Source organism: Periplaneta americana, chromosome 9, assembly GCF_040183065.1.
Source record: "Periplaneta americana isolate PAMFEO1 chromosome 9, P.americana_PAMFEO1_priV1, whole genome shotgun sequence".
Taxonomy (NCBI): domain Eukaryota; kingdom Metazoa; phylum Arthropoda; class Insecta; order Blattodea; family Blattidae; genus Periplaneta; species Periplaneta americana.
In genome coordinates, this window is record NC_091125.1 from 75846838 (window position 1) to 75868485 (window position 21648).

General features: G+C 37.2%; 1 protein-coding gene across 1 annotated transcript in view; it reads left to right on the plus strand.

The window, feature by feature from the left end:
* The window catches only part of Fs (Follistatin), a 502124-nt gene that overhangs the window by 134061 nt on the left and 346415 nt on the right, over positions 1 to 21648 (plus strand). The gene's annotated exons all lie outside the window — the stretch shown is intronic.

A 21648-nucleotide genomic window follows, 5' to 3' on the forward strand; every position in this document is an offset into this window, starting at 1 on the left:
CCATCGCACAGCCAAAGTCAGTGAAACTCCCGAAAGTGCATTTCGTCAGCAGACGGTCATGCTGGACTTTCATTGCAATCTCATACCTGTTAAATGCTGCGGTAATTAGAGGCAAAATTGGACAATAAAACAATTATCCAACACGTTTCTGAGGACGATAACACTCGCAACTTGCAGCGAAGATCAGTAACCTGCTTCGACCAAGCTGGGAGCACGCACGCCAGCTGTCTCTCCTCCCCTCTTATCTCAGCCGCGTACCTAATTGTTTTAATTATAAGGTTTAACACTATCGCACCAAGGTTCAAAGAAATTTTACTTCTTGTAACCGCAGAAGCCTGTTTCTTTAACAAGTATGGATCTCTATGTGACGTGGACACCTTCTTCTTCTTCTTCTTCTTCTTCTTCTTCTTCTTCTTCTTCTTCTACTGCTGCTCCCGTCTTATCATGGATTTGTGAAGATATCTGTTCCTTTCTCGAGAAAGTCCCTTCATCTTCATATATACCTCAAGTTTCTATCTTTCATTTGCGATAATATCTTTAAACTTCTCGGGAATTTTTCTTTCATTCGAACTTTTCAGACATTGCATTTTTGTTTTATTTTTATATCCTGGAATATATTCTCAGGATCTCCCTGTATTTCTTTAGAACATTATGCTCACACATTTATATTCTTCGTAAGAATATCAATTCTGTTCCTTGATTTATATATTTGTCTGTGTCGTTACACCTATAGTTTCTTTCGTAATGAAAGAAATTTTGTTGAACACCAAGAAAATTAAGACTTTTGTTTAGTGTCGTTGGAATTAGTGATAGCGAGAAGCTATTTGGCGAGATGAAACCAAGGATTCGCCATAGATTACCTGACATTTACCTTATAGTTGGAGAAAACCTCGGAAAAAACCCGACCAGGTAATCAGTTCAAGCGGGAATCGATCCCACGCCCGAGCGTAACTGCGGATCGACAGGCAAGCTCCTCAGCCGACTGAGCTACGGCGTTGGCTCGTGAGCTTCTTAAAACCTCATTTAGTGAGCGTGCGAATTTAATATTTTCTCCAGAGTGTACATTACAGTTTTACAGTACCATTTTGCTAAGGAGGCCAATTCCAAAGACTCCATACTTCGAAAGTTCCATAATGGTAGTGTTGGGAATCTCTGGGGTTAGGACAGTTACCTGCATCTTGAAATTTGGTACAGGAATAAAAAAAAGACTCTAGTTAGTACTCCTGCAGAGTAGGGCTACATGCTTTCCTTCCAACTAACATTATGTACGTTCCTTCATCATTTCTGATATTCCATTCCTACTCGTAGCTTTATAAAAGTTCTCAAAGTAGTTGATTTTATGGTTATTGTTCAATTCAACAATCTGAATGTGGCATCACGTTGTAATTAGTTACTAAATTGAAACACTTTGTTTCAAATGCGGGCATCTCAAAGCAGATTATAATTCCACGCTGGGAAAGGCAGCTGTTTATTTTATGATTATTGAGATTACATCGTTAAGTAATCACTCGTCTACGCACTTAACCAACCTAGTCGTGGCTGTGTTGCCAGATGTAGCCAGATCCCTTCGCGAGACATCCTAACAAATGCTTTGTATTAAGTATTGTCTCCTTCGTTGTAAGGAAGGTAGTATATTTTATTCAGAATTCTGTATTCCCTTCTGTAAACTTTTCCTGAATATTACTGTACATGGGATGAAATCAATAGCAGTGATACCGTAATTTTTATAATCACTCTCATAAATTATCATCGTTGTCGTCGTCATCATCAACATGAAATGTCAAAATGAAAGTTTGGTATTTTCACTTTTGTGATGATTGTGAATTTACATAATTTCAGAACCTACAAGCCTAAACCTTTCTCCATTGCTGAAATGGATGTAGTAATTCACGTCGTTTAAAAAGTATGACTTGTCTTCGTTTTCATATAAAAGGGGTCAGTCAAGTGGACTTAGCTGTTTGTGACTAGTCTAGTGAGTAAGATGCTTATCCGAAGACGAAGATAGATCCAACTTTCGAAACGGTATTAATAATTCCTATATTCATCTTCAGCCTTACTTCTTATGTATAATCTATCATTGTTTTCGCACTTATTCGTATTTCTACTTATTTAAATGTTGCGAGACCATCTACAACACATTATGTGGTCAGCAGAGTGCGTGGCTATTGTGTACGACGCACGGGATTAATGTAAGATCTGTGACACAAAGAGGTCTTTTACTTACTCGTATCAACATAAAAAACATTATTATTATTATTATTATTATTATTATTATTATTATTATTATTACTGCTGCTTATTACTCGACCGAGGCGAGTGGAGGCGCGGGCGTAATGTGAACTATACCGATGATGCTATATGAACGTAGGAACAGTACAAGTGGCGCTCCTGGCTGCAGGACTCTGCTGGCTTCGGTCGAGTAATATCATCATAGACACCGCCATCTACTTCGTCTACATCGTCGTCGTCGATTATTGGCATAAACGTCGACATAACCATAGTCATAATATAATTTCTAAGATTGGGCGTTTTCGTCTGTTTTCAGTGCTGTTCCTATCATTATTAATATTTAAATTAAAGTTGTATTAATAATTTATTCAGTCTATAACTTATCCTTCATAAATTACTATATTATAAGTTTATTCAACCACTTGACACAAATATAGAAATATGAATCACGAACGTTTTCGCCGTTGCGGCATCATCAGGTTCTATTTCACAATACTAGGCCTATTTACTTTTTGAACACCTATTATTTGTTAAAAGTTAAAAATATAATAACGTAACTTATAGTGGGCAATAGTTTGATTGTTGTAACATATAAATAAACATACTTCTAACACAAGAAGTCATGTAGTTCCTCTATTCATTTATCGACATACAAAGTAGTAAAATATTAAAACATAATTTTGATCTCTTCTGTGCCCGAGGTTGCGGGTTCGATCCCGGCCCAGGTCGAAGGCATTTAAGTGTGCTTAAATGCGACAGGCTTATGTCAGTAGATTTACTGGCATGTAAAAGAATTCCTGCGGGATAAAATTCCGCCAAATCGGCGACGCTGATGTAACCTCGGCACCGTTAAATAAAACATAATTTAAATTTAATTTAATTTTGATCTAAATGCAATATGAAACACTTTCTTGATTAAAACAATGTGAGTGCATGATTTGAATTTGTTAAGATAAAACATTTATATAAAATCATTGCATGCTGAAAATTTGTTGAAGTATGTTGTTACTATTATCTTATTTTAATGTTGCTGGTAGGTGACCAGTATTACAAGTTCATCTTATGGATTGTGACTATTTGTGCCGTTTATTGAACAAGTTGTACTGGAGTAACTCCTTAGGACTGTTACGTGTCGCTGATTTACTTACGCAATATGGAATGTTTATGGAAAAAATAAAAATAAATTGACTTTTAACTTAAATTTTATAAAATTTGACAAATAACACGTCTTCATAAATTAAATAGTATTGTGTAATAGGACCTGATGATGCCGCAACGGCGAAAACAAGAGTCCTCCTTATTTGTGTCGTATGGTTAACTAAATTTATAATAATAGGCCTACAGATAAGTTATAGACTGAGTAAATTATTAATACAATATTTTAATTACTTGTAACTTATCGGAACGAAATGTCAATGTCAGTAAAAGATAAAAATAAAAATATTAATGCTACTAACACCACTTCCGGTAGTTCAATTGGTACATCGTATGCATTATGTCTGGACACACTCTCGCTCTTCCTACAGAGCTGCGCACGAGATCGGATGAGTCTACTTACGAATTATAGGGGAATGGGTTTGTCATTGCCTTGAACTCGGTAGACACACGCCCGACCTTCCCTTCTATTCTTACCCCCTCCACAAAACGTTGTTCCGATACTGCACATCGCAAGTGTCTTGACAAAATGCATGAGCTGTACAGCAAGGACTGGAAGATCCCGGGTTCAGTAAGGGGTGGTGATGGAATTGCATATTTCATTTTATAATAATAATAATAATAATAATAATAATAATAATAATAATAATAATAAAGGCTTTATTTAACCTGGTAGTGTTAAGGCCGTAAGGCCTTCTCTTACACTCAACCAGGATTAAAACTTGCTTACATAGTTGAACATACAACTGTATCGGATTAAAGTAATTACATACAGATACGATTTACATAATGATATCATAAGAAGCAGTTGAATAAAAATTTGCCCAAGAAAATAAAAATAAGCACAGTGGAATACATATTAATGATAATTGATTAAATGGCGATCTTACTCGTGTTAATTATGTAAGTATGTGCGGCTTACAGCTGTTTCGGTGCTACTTGACACCATCCTCAGAGCCTTCTGTGTCTCGGCGCTATCTTAACTTCGCTGCCTGCCAATGGAATACATTTTGGTTCAATATATAAAACGACTGGCCTATAACTTGCATAGCAAATTCGAAGATAACAATCGTCAGTTCATATGGAATTTAATTTATTAATAGGACATTTTTAATAAGAAATGAGATTTTTCTCGATGCTAAAACAATCAGAACGGCCCCGAGGTTCACTCACCCTCCTATCAAGTTGGTCTTTTCCGACCACACCACCTCATTCTAGTGCCGAAGTCATGTAAGCATGGAGCTCCATGTCTCCATGTTGCTAAACGTCTTCATGGCCTTTATTTAATGCCATTTCTACTATCACTGCTACTACCAATATTACGATTACCAATAGTGCTACGTAGCCTTGATAGCTCAGTTGGCAGAGCGCCGACTATGATGAAATCGAGTTCAAATCTTCACGGTGATGGCAGAATTGTATTTTTGTGGACAAAGCCAATGTTTTGAGAGTTTTCTAGGGGATCTCCCGTTTTTTCCTCTTAATTCCTACAATACTCCCTCTACAAATCCCCTTTCATTATTATCTTCCACTCGAAAAATAGGGCAGCGCCAAATCGTTGTCCGTCACAGTGGGAGTTCCTCGCGGTTTGTTCAAAGAATGGTAGGTTGCAGTGATGTTGGATTCTAGACGACTCATAAATCTGCATAAAGAGGTACCAAAGCCCCTCAGGAGTTTACTGTTGAAGAGAATATGACGGCTCATATAGATACGCGACAGACCACTACCAGAGATATTTTGTGTACGAATTTGAAGGCTAGAGAAGAATGTGTAGTGTGGTGGATGGTGGAGCCGACTTAGCTTTGCAGCACATTCGACACGCAACTCATTCCATCAAGGGTGTACAAAAAACCTTTTTGGGCAAAAATGCGTGGATATACCCCATTTCCTGCCAGATAAACACCCCTATATCTTTATCCACTAGTGCTAACACTTACTACTACTGGAATAATTCTCAGCCAGGTGAGTTGTATTGTTGCTTCCAAGCTTTAGATGACTAGCTCTGCCATCTTCTTCAAGGATTTAAGTAATCGAAAGCTTGGAAGCAGCTCTCCAACTCACCTAGCTGTAAACTCGAGAAGATAATTATTCCATATTCAATGCCGGGAAAACCTGAAGCCCTACATCTAACTTACTGCTACTACAGATCTCGGTTTTTATCTTTGCCTGTTTGCAACGTCACATTTGTGGTGGGGAAGTGAGGGGATGGGAGGAAAGTTGTAATGCTTTTCAATACGCTGACGCCCACGTTGTAAGATAGGGCATTTGAAATTTAACGACCACTGACCGACAGAGATATAATCCGAGATCTGTACTGCTGCTACTACTACTACTACTACTACTACTACTACTACTACTACTACTACTACTACTAGTAGGCTACTACTATTATTACTGCTATTAATACTACCGCTACTACCACTACTACTGATAGTATTCCTGCCACTAAACTTGGAGACGTTACTTTTAAGCGGTCCGACCACCCCCTCCTCCCGCACTAGCAGGTATGATACCATTCAGCTGCAAAACCTTTTCTGGGCAGAAGTTATTGTATTGCGAGAGCGCAGCTGGATCAGTGAAAGTAAGTGGTCAATGTTTTCAGTTTGTAGTGCAACGAACAATTCTGCTGTGTTTGGGCTCTTCAGTAGTGACGTCACTGAAGCCTCTAGTTTTTCTGTCCCCGGTGTACCTCCTCTTGTACCATTACTCACGTCACTCACTGTCCATACTACCAGTACATCTGCAAATAGCATTGTAGTCACTGCTGTATTTATTGCCAATATTTCTATATAACATTGCTATAAAATAAATGACTAAACCTAGATACCATCCGTGTTGGGGACGAAGCGGGGGAGGCCATGAAAGGTCGGGTTACGTGCGCATACTTATTATTTCGAGCTCGTTAACATTCCTAGCGTTCCAAAGTGTTGGGAAGCCGATGAATCCCGTTTCCACGTTTCGATGTATGTGTGTATGGTAATAGGATACTGTCACCACTATCTGCGCGCCACCAGAGCGTGAAGCCAACACGTTACGGCACTGCATGCTGCTTATGTTTGTACACTCAGAAAATTGCCTCCCCTTATAATGATGATCTGTCAACTCAGTCAACTGACGATTTCTCACCAAAGGGACTATGGTTCGACAATTGTTCACTTAATGGTATATTTTGAACTTATAGAGAGCTTTTATAAACTGTAACATGATAATAAGATGATACTGGATCATGACAGACAAATCATAAAATTCTGAAAAATCCTGTCTCTCAAATTCTTTCATCTTCATGAAAACCTTTTTTTTTTTTTTGGCCAAGCGCTGTCAACTGAGCTACTTTGAAAATTCTGTTCTCATAATCTGTCACAATCTGAATGAATTAATGCAAATTTCAACCTGTTATTGTGTGTTCAGGGTGAATCCAATTAACCATGCCAGAATTATACAGGAGAAAGAGGGTGCCCTGCTGAGAATTTTGATATAGGAAACTTAGGATATGTAAATCCAGTTTAAGGGGGTAGGTACAGTTTAACATCTTAAAAAAATCATTTTTTAATACATTTTAAAATACGCACCAACTATAAAAGTTTATTTTGGTAAAACTATTGTTTCATTAAATGTATTACTTTTAATGTCAGACGCTGCACAAGGTCATACATTGCATATTAAATCTTTAACGTTCTTTTCCCACTAACTACTTTTTGAAAATCCATATCGATAATAATTCTGAAACTACTGAACATAATGTTATTAATTATTTTTGCAAGTTTACATATGTATATCACCCACAAAACTGACCAGAATGAAGTCCCACTGTTAGATATTTTGTCTAGAAAAAATAATTTTGAACTAGAATGCCTCGAAAACTTGTTACATTTAATTTAAATATAAATTTAAAATATTACATATTATATAAATGTTATTGTGGTCAGTCTGGTAAAGCTATATTTTAGCTTTAAAACGAAAATAACTGAACACTGAAATGTTGAAATGTGGTTGAGTTGAGGAGGAAATTCTAGGTACTGACAATACAAATAGCTGCCATTTTCAATAACTAAATTATACACTCTAATTCGTGTTAGAAAATTGAGAATCATTTTAATATATTGAAAAAAAGGTAGTGTTAATTTGTAACTGTGCGTAAGCTATGTACACTGAAAGAAATCATTGTCTGAAGCCTAATTAAAACAGTGTACCAAGCAATGAAGAATTTATTTGTCTCGCACTGAAATATGTAATCAACTTAATTGTCTCATAGTGAATGATTGAATAAATAAATAAATAAATAAATAAATAAATAAATAAATAAATAAATAAATAAATAAATAAATAAATAAATAAATAAATAAATAACTTATTTGCCCAACACTGAATATATAAACATATTTCCTTCTACTGAATACATAAGCACCTTGTCTCACAATATATAATTAGCTTATCTGCCTCATACTGAATATATAATCAAATTGTTTGCCGTATAGTGAATATATAAACAACCTTTTGCATTGTACTGAATATATAAGTGGCTTATTTGTCTCACACTGAAATATGTAATGAATTTATTTCCCTCATACAGAATATATTAACAACTTACTTTCCCCGTACTAAATATATAAATAAGTTTTTGTCTTGTACAAATGCCCAAGGAACGTATATGTAATGTACTAATTTGCCTCATAACAGCTAACAACACTTTAAATTATAATTAATTTGTTAATACCCGTACAGTGAATGATCCCAGAAGAGCGAGTTTTCGGTCTCAGAACTACGTGTTACTTCATACGTTGCATTTTTTATGTAAAATCTTCACGTAAGAATGAGTGTACACATTACGATGTGTGTTGTGTGAACACATGCTCTTCATGTGTGTATTATATTAGTGGTATAAATTAATCCCTTCCCTCCCGAACTACTTGTGAGGTATTTGCACTACAAATCCTTGTATACTCGTTTTTGTTTTTGCAGGTGAGAAAATGCCGTCTCATACATCTACGTCTGCGTTGTCCTTATGTTCGTTGTGAAGGCGATTCTGGTATGTGTTATCATGATTTACAATGCTCAATTTATACATAGGCTTAATGCATATGAACAATGCTTATTCTACTTATTTATTTATTTCTTACTTTTGTAAATTTACATTTAATTAATCTGATACGCATAATCTGTACCGTATTGTTGAAATATGTGACTGATATGAAGGCTACTATGTATTTCTATATAGGCGATAAGCCCACATGGAATGTCATAAAATTCTGATAATGTATTAATTGAGGAATTGGGTGCAATAACTGTGTTAATGTAAAAAATCGATTTTGAAAAAAAAAAGTATTAAAAACTGTTATGAACGAAATCTTTACATTTGGTAATAATTAATCTTACGTTAAGGAATTACATTATATTAATAAAATTATTTAAGAACAGCTATCTATAGAGTAACAGCGTTAACAGACTAATCTCCTCTCAATTGTAAGGTGTTTCTATACAATACGCCGTGGAAGTTAGAAATTTTTCCAAGTCTTAAAACTGCATGTGTTCTCCGCAAGATACGTGAATTTATAATCCTCTTTTCTGTAATAGACAGGCTATTCGGAGAGTAACTTACGTTACGTCATTAAAAACATCCCTGCTATTGCAGAATTTTTATTATACGCAACATAGAACTGCAATATTAAAATATTTTTCAACATAGTCTCCAGCCAAATTGAGATATTTGCCGTAGCGATTCACAAGTTTTAGTACACCCTCGTCATAGAATTCTACCATGCTTCACGATGGATGTCCTCTTTTAACTTCTTATAATGTCTGATTATGGTGTCTCCTACCATGAAATTCTCCATCAGTGCTCTTTTCTGTTCCAAAAGACAGTGACCTTGAGTTTGTTACTGGAGGGAGTTTGGCGGCACTTCTTGAATTTTTGGTGAGTGAGTATGGCCCCAGTGTATTGATTGATTTTTTATCTCTAATATAAATTACAATTAAGCTCAAATTAATTAAATAATCGATATTAACTAAGTTGGTAAGTTCAAAGATAACAAAATTAACCTACTCATGGTTGGTGAATATGGTTTCTGATGTTCAATTATAAGCTGAACTAGATATCAGCTAGACGGCAGAGATCGTGAAGATTGCGGATTCTAAATTTTTAAAAGTAAGCCGAAAGAATTAAGCCAAATTACCGTTGCCAATATTACCAGTCCTCACTTCGACTCAAGACGGAAGTTATCTTACATTTGTTCCTGACGTTTGTAAGCTATCAAGGGAGATATTAATTCCTTCTGTAGGCCCGCCCTGTGAGAGTGAGGGCGACCAGATTGACGTTCTGCCACGGGTGGAACCAATAGCAAGTACCGCGCAACGTAAATTCTTAGTGTTAGGTTTCTCCTATACAAAGAATCCTAAGTTGTTTTTTCGGTACGTTTGTGTTTTTTATTAAGTATATTGTTTGCCTGTTTGCTTTTTTGGTTATTTTCTTAGTAATATATATTCTTATTTTCTCGCATGATAGTTTGTATGTTCATATATTTGTTTATTTGTTCTGATATAAGTTATTCCTGTATCTGTTTGCTAGTTTGCTTTTACATGTGCTTGTTTTGTAATTAGGAGTATGATGACATATTTGCTTATTTGTTCATCCTTTTGCATGTGTTTGATTAGGTTATTTATTTCCTTTTTCTTTATTTTTGTTTACGCTTATATGTCAGTGTTCATAGAATATGAAAGTTGAAACGGTGGTAGTATGTGCTCAGAGGTAGTAAGTGGAACGTAAATTCAATTTATGTATGTATGCATGTATGTATGTGTGTATGTGCATATGTGCGTGCGTACATATCTGAGGAGGGTCACTATGATCCAGCGCTATGACGTAAAAGATCCATTTCGTTTCCCTCCAGCTACGTGCATTCCCAACTCATACCGGTTCACTACACTAAAGTTTGCTGAGTATCCAGGTTCCCCATTAGGGGACCCCATTAGTCTTTAGACAAGGTCGGTCCGTTCTTCGTCAGCCTTCGGCTGCCTCCCGAAACTAATGGTTTTATGTAATATCGACAACAGTGAAGTTGAGATTTGTTATTGTGCTTCTTTCAATTTTGTTAAATAGAGAATAATGTACGTTCCAAATGTCTGAAAATTTAAAGAGGTAGACATGAGTATCCTACTCTTTGACGTTATACAACTACTGTGTAAATCCACATGAATGATCGTCCATTCAGTTTTCTGAAGTTGGGATAGACACCGGGTCCAATCGGTGTTTTCGCCGTAAGGACGTTAATGCATTGAAAACAAGAAAAACGTTGCATAAGAATCGCAAACTACTATGCTTAATTACATTTTAACCGTGAGTACCGCATGTGACTTTCTGTGATTGAATAGGACCTCCGTTCTTGAAAATATAGATTTGGGTGCCAAGTATAGTGTTTTGCAGTACTGTAGTCACTTTTCCAGTTAGACATTTCGCCTTAGGAATCTATTGACGTTGGTATTCCGAATATACAAGAACTTTTATATAACAGAAGTTGTGTGAGTGCAGTATTGCTATTTGTAAAAAATTCTTAAGGATCATCATCATCATCATCATCATCACCACCACCACCACCACCACCATCATCATCTTCCTCCCATATATTAGGCCTGGTGGCCTGTTACGGTCTCGTGCCATCGTTTGAGTGATCTTCCTAAAGATCTCTTTCCTCTTGGATGGTAATTCGAAATCTGACGAGGAATGCGGGATCGATCCGTGCGTTGATTAGTAAGGATTGCTTTTAAAATTTTACGTATTACTGTTGTGAATGTGATAACGGGTACAGTAACTTTTACCTGTCACTCTCTTAATCTGTTTTGCAAATTCTTAATAAATGTACAGTAGGTATTCGAACTTTCTCCTCGTAGCTCACATATTGATTTTGGCAACGTCAAGTAAGTTCACTACACCATTCCCTTGCCTTTGTTCTATGAATTTGAATCAGACAAAAATTTAAATTTGGCTTTATCCATTTCCCGAAGACTGAATTTATTATATACAGTGCACCCAATCGGATTCATATGTCGGTTAAAAATTGCATTTTATTATAGTCTAGTCAATCAAATATAATTTCCTATATTTTTTCATCAATATTTTATATTAATGTTGAGTTGCTTTTGCTATTGGACAAGTGGAAAGGACAGAAAGACTGTACCAAGTCCAAAATTATACATTTCGATTACAGACGTTTAAAATTTTATATCACTTGGGAATATAAATAAAATAACCACTTTCACATGATAACATAAAAACTGAGTTCTGAATTACCGCGTTAACTAATTTCAGCTTTGTGTCGGCCATCTTCAGAACTAGTGAGGACTTTGCTTTTTCCTGTTTCTTCAGTTGTTTTGCTGATGGATGCGTTTGTGTATGACAGTGTGGAGTCAAATAGCATGTGTTCGAAAATTTAGCTGAGGTTGTGTTGTGGATGTGTTTTTGTGTGTCTGTATATTTCGTACTGTTACGTGCTTAATTTCTGATTTTTCGGTTGGGTATGTAGAATTTCCATGTCTCTTTTGTATGTTGCTGTAGCTGTGGTTGGTGTTTGTGATGTGTTCTGTGCATGTGGAAGTATTGTGTGATTTTGTTATGGCTGTGATGTGTTCTTCGTATCGTGCTTGAAATAATCTCCCAGTCTGTCCGATGTAGAAGCTGTTACAGCTATTGCATGTGAGTTTGTATATGCATGTTAGGTTTTATTTGTTTGTCTTGTTTCTATGTTGAGATATTTTTGTAGAGTGCTTTGTATTCTGTATGCGAAGTTTTAATTTAATTTCATGAATGAGGGTGCGATCTTCTGTGTGTTTTTGTTTTCGTGTATTAGTGTGATGTAATTTTTGTGTTCTTATGTTGGTGTTGTGTTTATTTGTTTTTTATAATTATCTTTTGTATTTTTTATTATGTGTATTATGTTGGGGTTGTATCCACTTTCCATTATTATTTGGAGTTATTGAGGGGAAGTTTTGAAATAGAAATTATTTCTTTTCTTGTACTTATAGCCGCAATAACTAAAAGAGCTCAAATTCCATTTTCTTCATGGCTTCCTGCTGCTATAGCAGCTCCTGCTCCGGTATCTGCATTGGTTCATTCATCAACTTTAGTAACTGCAAGTGTTTTTTTGTTAATTCGTTTTAGAGTTGCTTTTAGTGATTGGTGAAATATTTTTATTTTGCTTATTTCTGGTTTAACAATGTTTATGGCTGGTTTAGGGGCTAACTTTGAGTATGATTTAAAGAAAATTATTGCTTCAGTGCTATGTATTTGATGGTGTGTAGTTTTGCTGGTTAATTGGTACTATGTTGGATAGTTTGTGTATCGTGTTTCGAAATGCAGCATGTTTGTGTTGTGATGGGTGATTAGATGTATGTGATTGTTGTGGGTTTTCTGTAAATATTGAAAGTATGTTGCTACCGCTATTGTTGCTACTTCACTGTTACTACTACTCCTTTTACTGCTGCCATTACTGCTACTGCCACTATTACCGCTACCGCTGCTATTGCTGCTACTAATACTATTACCTCTTTACTGCTCCCACTAATGCTACTGATACTATTACTACTGCTATTGCTGCTGCTCCTACACTACTAATGCTACTACTCCTACTGCTGCTACGACTACTACTAATACTATTGGTTCTACTATTATTACTATTACTACGCCACTATTACTATTGGCACTACAACTGGTACTACTATTGATACTACTGCACCACGATCACGGACAACATTACGACAAACATGACGATTAACAGCACTACACCACCTGGATCAGGACTACTACGACGGCGATCAGAAACATTACGATAAACACAGCTGACACCAGCAAGAGCATGAGGAAAACTACCACGGTTACGACCAACAACACTACAATGATGAACACGACGACTAACAACACAGCAACGAGAACGCGGCTACTAAAATCACCATGACCGCGACAAATACCAGCACGACCAGGAACAACACTACAAACACGACGATTAATGACATTACGACAGCGACCAACGCTAACATATCCACGAACAACACTTCCACAACGACTACCAACGACACTACAACGACAAACACGGCGACTAAAAGCACAGCGATTCTACCATAACCTTGAGCAACACTTCACGACGATGATCAACGCCACAAATGTTCAGCACTACTATCGTGATCAGCGCTACCATAACTACAACAACACTTCCAGAACAACGACGACGAACAACACTACAACGAAAAGACGATGACTAACAGCTTTGTCTATGATCATAATGCTACCATAACCATGAGAAAGTCCACACCTGTGGAGTAACGGTTAGCGCGTCTAGCCGCGAAACCAGGTGGCCCGTGTTCGATTCTCACGGGGCAAGTTACCTGGTTGAGGTTTTTTCCGGGGTTTTCCCCGGAGCAAATGCTGGGTAACTTTCGGTGCTGGACCCCGGACTCATTTCACCAACTAAATAATCTGAGATTTTGATAAAGCGTCGTAAAATAACCTACTAAAAAAACCATGAGAAACACTTCCATGACGATGACCAACAACACTACACCGACAAACACAACGACTAACAAAACCATGGCCACGATCAACGCAACCATAACCGCGACCAAAACTTCCATGACGACGACCAAGAACACTACAACGAAAAAAAACGACTGACAGAACCACGAGACCGCGACGAACGCTACCGTCACCATGAGCAGCACTTCCACGAAGACGACCAACAACGCTACAACGACCCACGACTACTACCAGAACCACGACCGCGATCAACGCTATCGTAACTATTAGCAACACTTCCATTACGACTACCAACAACGCTACAATGACAAACACGTTAAGCAACAGAACCCTGACCACAACCAATGCTACCATCACCACTAGCAACACTTCATGACGACGATTAACAAAACTACGACGACAAAGGCGACGACTAACAGAACCACGATCGCGATCAAAGCTACCATAACCACGAGCAACACTTTCATGACGACAACCAACAATAACGACCACGTCGACCAACATAAGCACGGCCACGACCACGATACTATAACCACGAGCTATACTCACGTGACAACGACCATCACTACAACGACAAACACGACAATTAACAGCACCACGACAGCTACCAACGCTACTATAACCACGAGCAACAATTCCATGAAGACAATCCACAACAGTGCAACGACAAACACGATGACTAATAAGCACCACGGCCGCAACCAAAAACGTTACCATAATCACGAGCAACACTTCCACGACGACAACCAACAACAGTACAACGACAAACACGACGGCTGATAGAGCCACAACCGCGATCAACGTTACCATAACCACGAGCAACGATTGCATGTTGGCAACCAATGTTGTTGTGAGGTTTAATGACAGCGATTAGATATTCACTCGCTGTACTCACTGGTCATGTGGTTAGCAGAACGAAAAATAAACATTGAGTTACTTTGGAACAGAGGTAAATCCCAATTTCTCTGTCACTGTCTTTCACGTTGAAGGACACACAATCTTCTGGAATTTAGTTTTGTGTACACTAGTGGTGATGGTGATAGTAGTAGCATTGCTAGTGGTAAGTACTAATGGTAAAGGTAGTAGTAGTGGTAGTGGTAGTGGTAGTGGTAGTGATAGTTTACTTAACTATAAGGTTTGTTTTGCGTCGAAACTTAACGTCGCGGTCGTGAGAAATGGCTGACGAATTTTTCCTGGAACACTCTAACACGGAAATCGTTCATTTACGTGCCGCAAAATTTCAACACGAGACGCAAAGCTGTGCTTTCCTCCAGAACGCCATGCTAAGGATTTCGTGGTCTTTGAAATTAATTACTCTTGGCCGGATTTTGAACTCGCGAACCTCAGACGCAGCAGCCATCATGTGGTAACCGCAAGACGACCGGGGACGACCAGTATGTATGTCCCCACTTACTTGAAGTAATTGTGTTAGCGGGTTAGCCTAAATACATAAAGTAGATTCAGGAATAATTCCACCGTTAACATGCAAGTTCTTGATTTCTAGGAAAATGTTTACCGAGTTACATAGACAGACACTGTGACGCGCTTCCTGCTGAGAGGATGAGTCGGAATAACTTAACAATAAGTGAGGAAGTGGCGCAAGACCTGGCGGCCCTCGAAGGAAATACGCTCCATTATATTATGAACCTTTGCCATATTAATACTCCGAGAAGTATGCCTACAGCTTCCATGTGCATTTGGTGAGGAGTTTCTCAAACGGGAGCTCGCGATACCTGTCATACCACTAATTCTGCCAATATGGACACTATAGCAAGGATACAGATTTTATGCAGACTTATAGATCCTGTGTATTGAAATTGAATTTTGTTTCTGGCATAGAATTTACCTTTGTCAATATATGTTTCGTTTTGTCGCAGTGCAGGTCCACCATCCTACGAACTTCACGTTACGAGGTTCGTAGTGCACCTTTCTGTTTTCGTATGTTCAATTAGCGATGAGGGCATTGATTTTCTCCATTGATCTAATCCTTCCCACCGCAATATGGGCCTTGAGTTTACTCAACCTTTAAGAGTACCAGGGATATTTTCTTAGTGGTAAAGGCGGCGGACACGTAGGAGTGACATCCCTATTACCGTTAATGACAGTTTTTTTTGTAAAGGTGAGAACCTTATCCTCCCGCATCTTTTGGGCCTTCATGACTTTTATATTCGATAACTCTTTCTAAGCCAACGTCTGTTGTACGAAGTTTAAAAACCCGGATGTGGAATTTGGTTTGAGATCGAATTCAGAATGTAACGATGAAAAATAACCGCTTCTATTTAATACCCGCATTACAGAAAGTTTAGAAGCACTCTATTTTCTTCTGTTTTCTGGTGGTATTTGTCAATTATTATATGAATCTTTGCTATATTTATATGATCTTTGAATCAGACTGATGACTAAAGGTAGGAATTTATACCACAACATGAGGATATTAGGTTCGTTGTGCTTAGACTGTCGTTACGTCATGAATGATGTGAAGCCTGAGGTATGGCCAGGTTACAACTGAAATGTGTTTTGTATCGCAGCAATTGAATGGAGATATGTTTCTCATGCGTAGGGTTCAGCGTTGTGCTCCGGCAATTGGTTTGTTTACATTGCACTGCGATTCGTTGATTGGTTAACGACACAAAGCTACATTCTCACTCTGCTTATACCATGGCAGATTTCCCTAACATGCACATGTGTTGCTAGCTACGCTCACTCTCTCTTTCAACAACGAACACTCTATGCATACCTAAGCTTCTAGTCTCTATGGGTAAATTCCTATCTTTATTAATGACACATTCCCGTGCTATCTGTCGTGACTGAGCTGACTGACCGCGTCCGGGCGGTTAACTCATAATCTGTTCACTCTGAGTTTCCCCAGTATTAATGAACTTAGAACGCTTAAAGTTGATGGCTATGGATGTTGATTTATCTCCATATCATTAATTCATTTCATGCAGTATTCTGGCCAAGGGCAGCTCTTTCACTGCGAACCCAATGTTCTCCTATCTTTCCTATTTTCTGCCTTTCTTTTTGTCTCTTCATATGATCCATATTTCTTAATATCGTCTATCATCTGAAATCTTGTTCCGCCCCGAACTCTTCTCCCGTTCACCATTCCTTCCATTGCATCCTTCAGTAGGCAATTTCTTCTCAGCTGGTGACCTAATTCCTTTTCCTCTTCCTGATCATTCTTTCTTCATCCACTCTTTCCAACACAGCTTCATTTCTTATTCTGTCTATCCACTTTACACGTTCAATTCTTCTCCATATCCACATTTCACATGCTTCTATTCGCTTCTCTTCACTTCGTCGTAATGTCCATGTTTCTGCCGCATAACAATGCCATACTCCATACAAAGCACTTCACTAATCTCTTCCTTAGTTCTTTTTCCAGAGATCCGCAGAAAATGATCCTTTTTCTATTAAAAGCTTTCTTGGCCTTTTGGTCTTTGACTTCCTGGCAGCAGCTCATGTTACTGCTTATAGTATACCCCAAGTATATGAAGCTGTCCACTTGCTCTACTGCCTCATTTAGAATTCGCAAGTTTACCTTCTTTACTTTCCTTCCTATGACCATGGTCTTCGTCTTGTTGGCATTTATCTTCATTCCATACTGCTACAGCTGTCATTTAGCTCCAGTAGCATACGATTAAAAGAATTTATTTTCAGCCGCTAGATGGTAAGATTTCACCATATAGGAAAAGATGGCTACAATACGTTTTCAGGATGCCACCAATTAGAATAGGCCTACCTCAGAAAATGCTATATTACCACCCACAAGGACGAAGACGTTCTTGGACGCCCACAGAAATGTCATGACCTTGTTTTGCTGGGAGTGAAACAAGTGAAGAGATGGCCTAATTTCGTGCTCAGTGTATGATGATGATGATGATGATGATGATGATGATGATGATGATGATGATGATGATGAAATCGCCTATGAATTTTACATGAAGACGTTTACTTTCATTGCAAAGAGAGATAATTTTTCCAGTTACAATTTCTTTGTTTTGGTGCAAAATTATTTAATTTTATTTGATTGGATTGAAATAATGTCTAGACTCAATACGTCATGATTATCATTGCACTTTCTCATAATTATAGGCTTACTAATATGTTTGAGATTTTATGTCATTTAATTGAAAAATACTTTGGAAAAAAAAACCGTAAGTCGTTTCAAGTACAAATCCAGCAGCACTCTATAGCTAGAGCATTCAACAACTATCACGCAGTATTGCCACTTGCTAGACTACGCAAAGGCAGTACTGGTAACAGGATCACTAGTACTTCTGGACATACGGGTGTATTTTAAGTCAGTTGATTTAAATACAGTATACACGTATATTAATGGCAGTAAAATGTTTTCGAACAGAAGAAAGAGGTTAAGTTTAATAATTATTAAGCTTTATAATACAATAAAATAAAAATACACTTTCGTGGAACACAAGTTTTCAGACTTGTATAAATTTCAAAGAAATTGAATTGTAAATTGTTAGATATTTGATACATTTATTATCACGGGCCCAAGTAGTCACTTGCGCGTAGATCAGTCTCTAACCCTCAAAGGGCGCGAAATGAGTACCTCTTCTCTTTGTATAATACATGCGTCAGATTTATCTAAAAGAATATTTGGAGTATTTGTGGTTATGGTGGTAGTGGTGGTGGTGGTAGTAGTGACAGTGGTAATGGTAGTGGTAGTACTGTTATTGGTGGTTGTAATGGTGGTGGTAGTGGTGGCTGTAGTAGTTTGTAGTATTGGTCGTGATGGTGATGGCAGTGTCGTCGTTGTAGTTGTGGTAGTGGTGGTGGTCATCGTCGTCGTTGTTGTTGTAGTTGTGATGGTGGTGGTCGTTGTAGTTGTGATGGTGGTTGTGGTCGTTGTAGTTGTGGTGATAGTGATCGTTGTAGTTGTGGTTGTGGTCGTTGTAGTTGTGGTGATAGTGATCGTTGTAGTTGTGGTGTTGGCGGTAGTTGTAATTCAATGTCGAAATTCAACGTGGGCGAGAAATGATCGGCAAATTTTTCCTGGAGCTCTGTTTCAGGGACAGAGTTCCTAAACGTGCCATAAATACCTACATGACACATGATCCACAGCTTTAATTCCGTCTCTGAAGAAGCCATTCTAAAGACTTCATCACCCTTTAAAATATATTGCCTTCTACCGGGTTTTAACTCGCTAATATTGATCCAACAAGTTTTATCATGGTAACCGCTAAACTACCGAGAACAATTGACAGTATTTAGATTTTTAAGAATGGTCAGGTCATACCCGATATCTTGAATGGCAAGTAGGTCCTGGCTGTGCCAAGAAAGTAGCATACCGTAGTCGTTTTCGTTATAGGATTAATATTAAGTGGTATCTGAGTTAAGTACTTTCTTTTTGTGCATGAATAACCTTCGATTTTGCTTCTCTTATCTCCAGACCGCAAAAAGTAATTGACGAATAAAGGAGAGAGAATCGAAATGAAGAAGCCAATAATACTTATGCTGCATAAGGGTTGTTGAATGCTCAGTTCTACGAGGTCGTGTGCATGGATCATTGCGGGAATACGGCTGTCAGCTGTTTATGGCAGTTGCAGGAAATGCACTTATTTCAGAGTCATCCATTCACAAAACTTATAACACAATTTACGAAGCTGCCGGCTATGTAATATGTATTTATTGCCGGTATTCCCCGGAGGAAATAAACATGTAATGCTATTCTGACGTTGGTTTTGTTGTGCCTAGGTGCAGGAACATTTAAAACAAAACACTTCCGCTCGTTGCATATATGCATTCAGGCTTTGAGATTGCATTTGCAAGGATGTAAACTTTGTTCTCGCTCCCCTGTGTCTGGCTGTGGTGTTGGATGTCTGCTAACTTCCCAGACTACAAGTCGTACTACAGCGCAACAAATCAACCATCTTCTCTTGTACAATGCATATTTTCGAGACTGATGCTTTTTATTCTATACATGAGTATGTAACATATATTATATACTTTTAGGTTATTTCATGTACGAACATAATAATAATAATAATAATAATAACAATAGGAATAATAGTAATAATAGTATTATTACTAAACATTATTACTAAATAATATTATTATTGCTAATTAATATTATTACTAATTATTATTATTATTATTATTATTATTATTATTATTATTATTATTATTTCGTTCTCCGCTCTTGCTACACCTGTAGATTTTCAAAAACTTCTAGCTACAATTGCAGCGAATCTGGATTCAAGTTTGAAAATTTGTCCCTCTTCGAAAAGGAACTAGGGTGGTATATTAGAATAGAATATATTGTTTTTTTTTTTTGCTGGCAGAGTTAAGGCCAGTAAGGTTTTCTCTTCCACTCAACTAGCCTTAATCAATGCAATAGTGATATATTTAAATTATGAATATTTACAGTACACTAAAGATTCTCCAGCAATATTCTTCAGTTAAATTTTAACGACTAGTACATGATTATTTAATTTGGGATAAAGTCTATACGAAATAGTAATAAATTTATGAGCTAATGTAATCCAATTCAGTCTATATGCAATATGTAAAGAATTATAATTAAGTTTAAATAGCTAGTTGGTTAAATGATGACAATTAAAATAATAAAAGTTTACTAGAACTATGTTATACTTCTTACTTAGGCCTACTTACTTACTGGTTTGCCTATTTTCCGCCTTTTTTTTTAGTCTCCCCATACGATCCATATATATCTGAATGTTATCTATCATCTGTTATTATTATTATTATTATTATTATTATTATTATTATTATTATTATTATTATTATTATTATTATTATTATTATTATTACACTTCGGTTTCTTACATCCTAATTAAGGGAGGCAATATCCGTGCATAGAAGGAATGTAAAACGTTACTTTGTCTTGAAGTCCTCTAGGAACGTGTGTGGTCACCTGAACACCGCAGTTTATTTCATAGAATAATTACAAGCTAACTAGGACGAGCATTCATTAAAAATGTCACGATTGGCTGCGTGAGATGCATTCTATTAGAGCGGAAGACGTAGAAATAAAGTTGCCAACTTTTGAAAAGTTGTAGCATTGTTAATGGAAGGAAATCTTGCCTTTTGTCACTTAACTACCCACTCATCTAGCCCAAACTAACCTTGCTACAGTCCTCGCTTCCTGCCTTTAGGTTTAGGGAAAATAGTCGTATTTACTTATGTACACGAACCTTTATTATACTTTTGGTCTAGGAAAAATACTCGTCTTTATTTACGTAGACTGTATGGTATGAAATGTGTATGAATATTGCCAGCACTGCAGTACTCGCTTCTCATAGGATAGGGAATTTTGTCGTGCGTCTCAGCTTTCAAGGTCGTACGATTTAAGAAAACGAATGATGATGTAGATTACTACTACTACCACTACTACTACTACTACTACTACTACTACTACTACTACTGCTACTACACATCTCACCTGACGGTATATGTCTGAACAATTACTGTATTTGTATAGATTTGAAATCTGATTAGTGTAATATTTTACTAGCCAGCGACTTATTCAATGGAGGGGGAAAGGAACTGGCCACCCTATCCATTATCTCCTGGCTTAGTTATCTCTTGAGTGATGTCTTGGTGTCACTTATGAGGTTAAAACTTGTCTTCTGACATTTGACCAAACAATAACAACACACAGTAATAAATAATGAGTGGAAATGGTATTGATATAATGAAATTTCATGCTTCATTCATCATGATAAAACGTTTACTGTCCTACTATATGCAGTAGAGTGAGCGAG